We start from the raw sequence: 11,164 nt of genomic DNA, 5'->3' as shown, positions 1-11,164 counted from the left end.
GTTTTAGGTCAAGATAAAACCTGGTTTTTACTTCAAGATATAGCTGTTATACTGCCTAAATATTATAAAGTTAGGAGTAATGTTTAAAAGCATAGTCTAGTAACTTAGGGTTTTAGACATGAAGATGCTTTTGTTGTTAGAGCTATAGGAAGCCGTCAAAGTCTACATGAGTAATTGTATTCATCAACTAAGATTGGGGATCTTAGCGGAAATCCTCTGAACTGTAACCGTTAATCCCGTGTGAGCGAGGAAGTCGTGTATAATTAGTATACGGGCTGACCACCCCACTTGTGACTGTTAGCTACAGTTGACCAAAAACAAGTGATGAACTATCATTTTATTTGTTATTATTCCGGCGTCGATGAAGCATACAGTGTTGTTTCTCATGGTAAATCAAGAGTGTGTTTATTTATCATGGTAAATCATGAGTGTATTCTATCAGAGTTATTATGTCATACTGATATTGCCATATTTATACCTATTTTTAGGCAATATTTAAGTACATTTTTATTAATAAGTTAGTAAATTGTTTAGAATAATGGTACTTATGAGCTTAAATGTTATTTGCAGCCAAAAAGAAGACATTTTGAAGAAAAGAGACTAAAAGCGTTAAAGAAAGAAACTTTGGGAATTACAAGATTAAAAGAGAAGAAAAATCTGGAAAAAGCGTTCTCACGTCGTGGGAACTTGAAGATTCACGACGTGAGAGTTGGTTCTAGAAGATATGTACGCGAGTGAAGGAATCCTTGACGGGCACGGTTATCTGAAACTCACGACGTGAATATCTTATTATTCACGACGTGAGTTTGTGAAAATCAGCAACTATATAAACCCTTGACCATTACAAATAGAGGGGACTTTTGGCAAGAGAGAGGAGTTCCAGAAGACGATTTTGAGAAAAGAAAAGTTTTGGGAAGAGGCTTTCAACACCAAAAGAGTGAAGGTGCATCACTTAGTTTATTTAGTCGATAATTAGGAACATGTTTTATTACACTTCGATTTGTGTTAGTATGTTAGTTGCTATGATGAGCAGCTGAATCTAGCTACTCGTGTTTAGCTAGATGAAGCTTCCTACTTATGAATAGCCTAATTTTTATGGATTTATTTGGTAAAATTGCTTGTGTTTGATTTGTATTACCTAGCATGCTTGTGTTTGTTTCTCTATTTGCTTGATTTCATCTTCTGTGTAGCTCAGTGACCATTAACTGCATGAACTTGTTTACCTAATGATTTAGTAAACATTGAATTGTTACAGCTAGGATTGACCAATCTTAGTTAGTAATTAGAATAAATAAACTTAGCTGTGCTAGAGAACATGTATAGTGACTATAATTGCGTTTATATAACAAATCTTACATAGCATATTTACATTCATAATTAGTTCTGTGTTTAATTGTGTGTGAACATACATAGTTTGACATGAATTAGTTAATTATTGGTAAAGTTAGAACTAAATTACTAATACAATTAAAACCAACTTGATAATCCATACTAATTAGCTAGCCATAAGGAAGAAGTGGATTCAAACTAAACAAGAGTGTGTTTTTTACTTACTGAATTTGAGTTAAGTTCGTTTGATCTTGTAAAATCAGATAAAACCCCCTTTTAAACTTGTTAATAATTAGGTTAATTTAATAGTAAGTAGATTAATTAGTAACATCGTTCCCTGTGATCGACACCCGACTTACCCAAGATATACTGTAATCCGACTAGGTACACTGCCTATAAGTGCATAGTTAGTTTAAGTTTGTTAGGTTATAAATATTTTAATTAGTGGGTACTTTTGTGCACATCAAGTTTTTGGCGTCGTTGCCGAGGAACGGCTTAGTTTAGTAGTTTATTTAGTTGCATTAGATTAATCGACCCTTTTTGTGGAATAAAATCTGCAAAAAGTTAATTAGTTATTTATTTGTTATTTTTGTTTATTAGCTTAGTTGGTTAACATATAACAAAAATTTTGTTTTCTGTTGCTGTCATAGAATTCACCACGTGAGTTTTATAAACTCACGACGTGAAAGCTGCAATTTTCAGTTTTTAATATTTTCTTATTTTAGTTCGGTTTTACGTTTTTAGTTTTGCGAGTTGTAGGAGTTCATGACCAGAGGCTCAAACACACCCTTGGTGCCACCACTTGAAGATCCCGAGTCTGCAATTCACAAGAAAAAGACGCCCTTACAAGAATTAAAGTCAGCTCTTTCAAGGAAGTCGGGAAAGAAGACAGGAGAGTCAAGTTCATCCGCAAGGCACAAGAGCAATTTTGAGCACTTGGATCAAATACCTGTCCAAACCGAATCTGAATACGACACTGAGCCAGAATTTGAAGAACATACGAGCGAACCTGAGAACGAGCCAAGGAACGAGATGGCAGCAATTGAAGAGATGTCCATGGGAGCTTACAAGAAGCGGATCCGGGAAGATGTGGGTCCCGGTTTAGTCCAACCCGCAATACCTGCCACTGCCACATTCGAGTTGAAGGGGCACATCTTGACTGCACTGAAGGATATCCCATTTTTTGGGAAAGATCGTGAGGATGCTTTTAAGCATCTAGATGAAGTCAACGACATTGCGGATTACTTCAATGTCCCAAATGTTAATAGAAACATCGTCTTGCTTAGGATGCTTCCCATCACTTTCAAAGGAGTTGCTAAGGAGTGGTTAAAATCACTTCCGCCGGGTACAATTACCACTTGGTCTCAAATGCGTGAGCAATTCCTGGACCAGTTTTTCCCGCCATCCAAGATAGCCAAACTCAAGAAGGCAATAGCCAACTTTGAGCAACAGCCGGGGGAGTCATTATACGAAGCATGGGAGTGGTACAAGGGCTTGCTCAGAAATTGCCCTCAGCATGATCTAAATGTGCAACAAGAGATGTCGATCTTTTATGATGGGGTCAACGTTATGACGAGACAACTCCTTGACTCTCAAGGACCTTTGACAAAGAAAAATTCAAGGGAGGTTAAGGAGCTGATTGAAGAATTCGCGAAGCACTCTCGCGAATACCACAACCCTAGGCAAGATGGAATCAATGGCGGTGGAGGGGCTCAAACTGAAGAAATAGCAGCTGTAATGGCTATGCTGAATAATTTGGATCGAAGGATAACACAAATGGACCAGTCAATACTGTTGGATTAGTGTCTAAGTCCATAACTATTTTGGTATGTACTTGACCCGATGGTGCATGGTCCTTTTGGGTTGCCTTCACCAAAGCAACTTGATAGGATGAATTATGGAGAGAAAAGATTAATTATGATTTATTAATATATTACGAGAATAATTTATTAAAGGAGAAATCATATTGTTTAATTAATATTAGTCAAGAATTAATAAGAATTAAGTTTGTGACTAAAAGACATTAATTAAACTTAAGGGACTAGAACTATCAATTGTATGATAGTTGAATATTGAGCTAATGGACTCCATATTAAAGGGGTGGACGAATTCTATGGGGAAATCCATTAGAAATCGTCCTAGGCCTTTAAGGAAGGACTCCAAGGGTTGCTTAGGGCTTAAGCGTCCAAATTAGGGTTTCCTTGTTAGATAACCCTAATAGCCTCACTATTTAAGGACCCCTTGGGCACCAAAAACGTGGGCAACTGAATCCTTAGGGTTTCTACACGTTTTTGAGTGTCTCCTTCTCTTCTCTTCTTCATCCTCTTGCTCTTGGTGTTTGTGAACCATTAGAGGAGTGACATTTGTGACTCTAAGCTTTCTAAAGTCAATACAAGAAGGATTTGAGATTGTTATTGCTACATAACAATCAAGGTATGATCTAAACCCTAATTTATATGTTATATTGATTATCATATGCTAGATCTAGGGTTTATAGTCTTGGATGAATTGCATGTACAATAGAGAAACCTAGATCCAAGCATTAGGGTTTGTATGATCACATAGGATGTTCTTATGGCTAAAACCCATCAGTGGTATCAGAGCCTTGATTGGTTTCTATTGTATTGATGCCTTGTATGTTTGTTCAAGTTGCAAAATCGAGTTTTGAGCTCCCTGCCTGATGAACTCGGCGAGTAGGCCTCATCTCGGCGAGTCCAGTGTGGTACTCGGCGAGTTCGAGCGTCAGATAGAGGGGATTTCGAGATTTCTAGCTGTTTTACTCGTGGATACTTGCCTTATCTGTTTTAGGTCATTAAAATCCGATTTTAAACATATTCTTGAGTATATCCTTGATTAAACAAAAAATAATTACCAATTGATTAGATAATAACTTCCTTATATGATTATAGTTGATTATTTGTATTAATTGGGTAACTTATTTTGCAAGAAAGTGAAATTAGGTCAAATATAGATAATGATAAAATTAATTGTTTAATTTATATTATTTGTTATTTGATCCTTGTGTTATGAAAAATTTTAATTTTCCCCTTTAGGTTTTATAGTTTAAATTTGAACTCAAAAGTTTTTGTTTTTGAAATTTAAATAGTTGAAACCCAAATGTTTTGAAAAAGGTTTCAAAACTTGCCCTCAAGTTTTGGAATTTAAATTTTGATTAAAAGTTTAATTTTGATGTATATTTAAATTCTAAACCCTAATGTTTTGAAATGTTTCAAAACTTGCCCTCAAGTTTTGGAATTTAAATTTTGATTTTGATGTATATTTAAATTCTAAAACCTAATGTTTTGAAATGTTTCAAAACTTGCCCTCAAGTTTTGGAATTTAAAGGTTGATTAAAAGTTTAATTTAGGAATGTTAAATTCTAAAACCCTTGTGATGTTTTGAAAAGTTCAAATCACACCCTTATGGTTTTATTAATTAATTAAGGTGTATAATTAAAGGAGGTTTAATAAATCCATAAAAGTTTTGGTTTACAAATTAATTGAATTAAAGGTATAATTGTTAAATTTGACCACCTAGTATTTTAAAAGTGTAAAGTACACCCGATACTATATATAACATTAAAAGTCTAACATTATATATATATATATATATGTATGAGTAAAAGTCAGTCTTACCGTTAGTAGACCTCATTCACGAAGCTGGTCTATAAGGGGTGTTTAAGGAAATTGCCTATAAAATGGCGATTGAATGGGTATCCACTCTTACCCACCGCACTCTTGACTAGTGGAGGGTCGTTAGCCGAACGGGTAGGATGGGACAAAAACCCTCCATTATCAGTATAATCAAGTACAAAAGTAACTAAATGTTTTACAAATTCCCAATCTTAGTTACTTTAGGCAAAAGTGAATTGATGCAATTTAATGAAATTACACTTTGTGCCCTTGCGAAGACGTTAGTGGAGCATGTGTGGTTTACCGACACACTAAATGGTTCTAAGCAAAGGTAGCAAAGGGTGACTCAATGTTTGTCATAGTTCGGTGGAGCGTGTGTGGTTAACCGGTACATCGAATAGGTGACTGTAACATGTGAGGGCACCATGTAAGTTTGCATGGTTATTCACACCCGCTTTGTGATCCTCGACATCCCAGTCACAAACTAGAGGGGCATATCTAGATTTAAACATGCCATTGAAAAGTTCAATGAATCTCAAAGTATCTAGGAGTTTTCATAGATTTAAAACTTAAATTTCTTTTTCGTTTTTCATGGTGGAAATTAGTGAATCGTCATTCACTTACCTTCAAATATTCTGCAACTAGATTACGGCATCCCTTTTCTAGGTTGTAGCGTATTGCGTTGGGTCCTAGCCTTAATATCTCATTTGGGTGATTTATTAAGGACTCAATCTATCAACTAACTTGAATTTATTTTTCTCCCGTTTTGTAGATGTCAAAGTACGATAATTATGGTCTTCCCAAATCCCGTGGAACAAGCATTCCACATGAAGATGATATTCCACGATTCGATCGAGGAACAAGAAATCATGCTTCACTTCCTCCACCTCATCCAATTATTCTCCCTAACCCACAAGATCGAAGAATTGAAAGGTTCAATGTCACTAAAGCCCTATTGGAAATGAAACATGAAGATGGTAAACCCGTGTGTGCCCACGTTCTAGGAATGAAATCACACATTGATAGGTTGATAATGTTGGGTGCGTCATTCCCCGATAAGTTGGTTGTGAACTGGGTTCTGCAGTCACTTCCTAAATCATGTAATGAGTTCAAAAGAAAGTATTATATGATGGATCATGCCGAAAACCTCATTGACCTAACTTACATGCTCATTGCTGCTGAATTAGAAATGATTTGGCAAAGCAATGGAGCATATTTGTTGGGAAATTCAACCAACCATGCTTCCGAGGATGTTCTAGGAGAACCGACCTGTGTTTGCTGCCAAGAGAAAGGGCATTGGATACAAGTCTGCCCCAAGAGCATGAAGAGTCCAGAAGATGGGAGAGTCAAAGAGTATGGCTGTGCTTCAGGTAAAATCCACTATCTAGCTCCATTAAGTTCCTATTCGTTGATTCTTAATACATGATGTGATAAGATTGCATTTGAATGTTTTGTAGGATCAGTGAAAAGAGAGGAAGCTTAATGGAAAAGCAAGATAAATCTAATCACGAAGAAATGGATCTCGATCGCATGGATTTGAAGATTAGATTTTGAGCGTAGAAAGTTATGATAGAGTTGTTAGGAATTTTTCTACATAGTTTTCAGTTGATTTTGCATTGTAAGGACAAATGTTTTCCGCTGCTTTTATGAATAAAATAAAATATTGTTTTGACTCATTTATTTATTTATTTATTTCCTTGCAATGAAATCGTTATGAAAAATTGATGTTCGCATATTTCTACAACAAATGGATGTGATTCTCCATTATGATAATTGTGGAAATGTCAAGAATTTACTAAATAGGGAGAGTTTCTCATCGCCCAAGTTTCAATTGGACAGAAACTTGGAATCATGCAACTTGGTTGCACGATGAATGAGAAATTTCATATTTGAAAATTAGACTAATTCGTTGACAAAGTGTCAATTGAAGGACTAGGAGATCGAGTACACAAAGTTGCACGTTGATCAAGTCCACCACAAGAGTAACAAAGATATTCGTCGTGATTTACTAAAGGTTTAGTAAATATAATTATACTTATAAGATTAAGTGTAATTCTGAATTGATTGAAAAAGGTTTAAATCAATAGCAGAACGAATAAGAAGAATCAAGTAGGCAGAAAGATAAAAGTTTCTCTATTCTAAGAAGAAGGAAGAGTACCTTTTTATGCTTTATGATATGTCTTAATGATTAAGAACCATATCTCAATTAATCCTCTAAGTAAATCTTAGTACAATTGTATGTCTAAGAAGAATTAAAAATTAAAGAAATGGTTAAATCAAGAAGTCAATCATACTTCATTCCATAACAAGTCTTAGAGTTAAGATTGTGATATTGAGTGACAAGTCTTAAGAAGGTTTATAACATTCATCAAATGTAGAATTTGGAAAAAGGTTTTCTTATTCTTGCACATTTGAAATTGGTAAGTTGTGATGAATTGAATAAGACAAAGACCAACTAGGACCAATTTTATGAAATGTTTTGTCTTGATAAAGGCTGCACTAACTCTTGAATATTTGTTTGTCAAGAAATGTTTATTGACAAGAGAATCTTATATGTCAAGGAGTCAGTGGGAGTCTTAATGGTCTTGAAAGGTTTCAAGAACAAATCAAGAATAAACCTTATCGATCATCACTAGCACACGAGTAGAGGTTTACAACCTATCGTGTTGACATTACCGTGTTTATGTGCCGTTCCAGTTGAGTTAATTATGCATGTGAGCCTATGAGTTCTCATTTGAATGCATAAAAGGAAAGGACCTTGATCAATTGAAAGTACATTGATAGGAAAGGGTGAGCTGCTTAACTACTTGGAAGACATGGTGGGCAGCCGTGTTACCATAAGGCAAGAAATCAAGATTGAAAAAGTTCGGTCCATATGAGTTTGAATTTGTCATAAACTTTGGTTTTAACAAATTCACATGGATAGGAACAAATACATCATTAAAATCTAAGTGTCATAAGATTCCCTCCTTCATGAAAATGACTGTGAAGAAATGCTTTCACTAAGAGAGATTTTAAGAAGATAGTGATTGTGAAATTGTATTCTCGAATTCGATTATGGTTACGGTATCCCTTTCCATGATTCGAATTGTGAGATTTGGCAGTTAGTCAAAGTTGTTTAGACACACATATGAGCTATCTAAGGCAAAAGTGTATAAAGAAGCCTTGATAAAAGATTATCAAAGCATTGGGTATTAGAAATATGAACTTAAAGAAATCCAATAGGCATTGTTTTTCTAAAAGTTAAGCTGTTTCTGAATACATGTCAAAGCTAATGGGAGCATAAGTGTTATGCTTATAATAATCATCGTGATAGTGGGAGCATAAATGTTATGATTGTATGATTATTAAGGCAAGTATTGCAAGTTAGCAATATTAATTATAGAAAAACAAGAGTTATACCTTGCAAAGTCGTAAGTGTTGTAAAGTTGTTTTGCTATAATTAAGGGAGAGAATATTATGCTTCGTTTCAAATCTAAAGGCTTAGGTTGTGAAATGTTAATAAATTTAGTCAAGGATACATAGTGTGTTCTTAAATTTCGATTATGATTACGACATTCCTCTTCATATTTTGAATATTGAGAACGTAGCACATAAGATATTATGGCAGAAGATTGATAAAGTATCAAATCTTTATGTAAGACATTATGTGTCATGTCCTATACGCTTTGGGTATAGGATCGATTGCAAATGCTATAATATTTGACCATTCTACAATTTTTCCAAATGTCTAGCGCATTTAAAGGGAAAAGGACAAGAATCGGCTTTGACTAAGATAATTAAACAACTATCAAAGGACGATTCAAAGCTCGCTGAGGATTGGTTGCTTGTGAGTAGTTGGAAATATAGTATTGGATGGACCATATCGACATTATTATGAATAGATAAGATTCTATTAAGAATGAGTTGTCATATGGAAAATATGGAAACGTTTCCATATTGGGAATTGGATATTGAGAATCAATGCCTAGATTAGAAACTTTTATGCAAAAGGATGTTCAAGGGAATGTACTTTGAGTGAGAGACATCATATCTAAGGAATTGTCTTGTCACAATCTCTGATAGAGCAATTTCTAATTTCATTGGCAATATTCATTGTGACTTTAGTGCAGTGACATTACGAAAGGATCATTGCATAAAATGTTAGAATCTAACATATTCCATAAGTGGCAAGAATTTGATATTATTTCACTTATGAAAAAGGATTAGGAGTTGTGAAATGAGCATGATTGGAAATGTGTTCATTTGATCTATTTCACATAGTAAGAACCATAGGTAAGCATTCAAGTAAGAAGTTGATTACTCGAAACGAAAAATAATGAGTAATCGATATGGTGATAAATAAAAGATGTTTTATGTATACTCAAAGGTTTGAGGGCATATGAGATTAGTATTATTCATGTGTTTCACTTTGCATGTTTTGACTTCCTGAATAATTTAATTGGTTGAGAACAGTCAAATTATTCAAATGGGCCACAATCGTTCATATGTTGGAAGTAGATATGAATGAAGATTGTCGTGAATTGGTGTGTGGATTGTCGAAAGAGCATTAGACATAAGCAAATGTTTGCTGCAACTTTCATGAGTGCTTATGAATATGATTTGAGCATTGGATTAAACCCACTCTCACTTGGATCACTTCATGGATTTTATCACGAGTGATTGGTGAGATGATAACATCTTATATTCTTGAAACCGAGATGTGTGAGTTGTATCTTGCGAGTCGGTTGCACATTGATAATATGTAAACGCACCAGTAACTTGGTGTTATAAAATATATTGTTTTGTGTGATTCGGTGAGTGAGTGCAAGCGAGCATTGAGTCAAAGTTTATCCATTTCTTTTATTCCAAGTAGGATAAAAGCGATATTTGTGGGCCCCTCGATGATTTATTGATGGCACCTAAGTGCTTGGCCAAACCGGGACTAATTTGATGTGTTCAAATTATAGTCTGTTGTCAGTTGTCATAAATCTGAATTCGGGAAACAGCACATAGACAGAGAGAATGATTTAGATCCATGTCTCAGTCTATACGATATCTAGAATGGAGGAATATATGATCCCTTATCTAAAGGACACGCGTATCTGATAGGATCAGAGTTGACAGCAACTTTGGAAAGCTACGAGTGCAGATCTGGATCCGAAGTTATATGCAGAATAGTTATTAGACTTATCCAAGTGGGAGACTGTTGGATTAGTGTCTAAGTCCATAACTATTTTGGTATGTACTTGACCCGATGGTGCATGGTCCTTTTGGGTTGCCTTCACCAAAGCAACTTGATAGGATGAATTATGGAGAGAAAAGATTAATTATGATTTATTAATTTATTATGAGAATAATTTATTAAAGGAGAAATCATATTGTTTAATTAATATTAGTCAAGAATTAATAAGAATTAAGTTTGTTACTAAAAGACATTAATTAAACTTAAAGGACTAGAGCTGTCAATTGTATGATAGTTGAATATTGAGCTAATGGACTCCATATTAAAGGGGTGGACGAATTCTATGGGGAAATCCATTAGAAATCGTCTTAGGCCTTTAAGGAAGGAGTCCATGGGTTGCTTAGGGCTTAAGCATCCAAATTAGGGTTTCCTTGTTAGATAACCCTAATAGCCTCACTATTTAAGGACCCCTTGGGCACCAAAAACGTGGGCAACTAAATCCTTAGGGTTTCTACACGTTTTTGAGTGTCTCCTTCTCTTATCTTCTTCATCCTCTTGCTCTTGGTGTTTGTGAACCATTAGAGGAGTGACATTTGTGACTCTAAGCTTTCTAAAGTCAATACAAGAAGGATTTGAGATTGTTCTTGCTACATAACAATCAAGGTATGATCTAAACCCTAATTTATATGTTATATTGATTATCATATGCTAGATCTAGGGTTTATAGTCTTGGATGAATTGCATGTACAATAGAGAAACCTAGATCCAAGCATTAGGGTTTGTATGAGCACATAGGATGTTCTTATGGCTAAAACCCATCAAAAACATGCCATAAGAGTGGGTTGCCAGAGATGTAGTGTTCCACACTTGACCAAGGACTGCAATTTAGATGAGTTTGGGAATAGAAAATCTCAAGTGTGCTACTCAAGTGGGGATAAGTTTGATGAGGACTGGAGGAAACCGAAGAAGGAGTGGCTGCCATGTGAAGAGTATAAGAAGCAAAAAGAAGAGAAGTATAGGCAGACAGGTCGAGGCTTCT

General features: G+C 35.1%; 1 non-coding gene across 1 annotated transcript; it reads right to left on the bottom strand.

Moving 5' to 3' along the window:
* Window positions 1-2,745: 2,745 nt before the first annotated feature.
* On the bottom strand, window positions 2,746-2,852 carry LOC145060772 (small nucleolar RNA R71). Its single transcript, XR_013686956.1, has one exon. It is a non-coding gene; the product is annotated as a small nucleolar RNA R71 (small nucleolar RNA).
* Between the last annotated feature and the right edge of the window lie 8,312 nt (window positions 2,853-11,164).

Source organism: Lactuca serriola, chromosome 6 (genome assembly GCF_051521515.1).
Source record: "Lactuca serriola cultivar US96UC23 chromosome 6, Lser_US96UC23_V15, whole genome shotgun sequence".
Lineage (NCBI taxonomy): Eukaryota > Viridiplantae > Streptophyta > Magnoliopsida > Asterales > Asteraceae > Lactuca > Lactuca serriola.
Note: the sequence above shows the minus strand (reverse complement) of the source record. Positions and strands in the feature narration are given on the sequence as shown.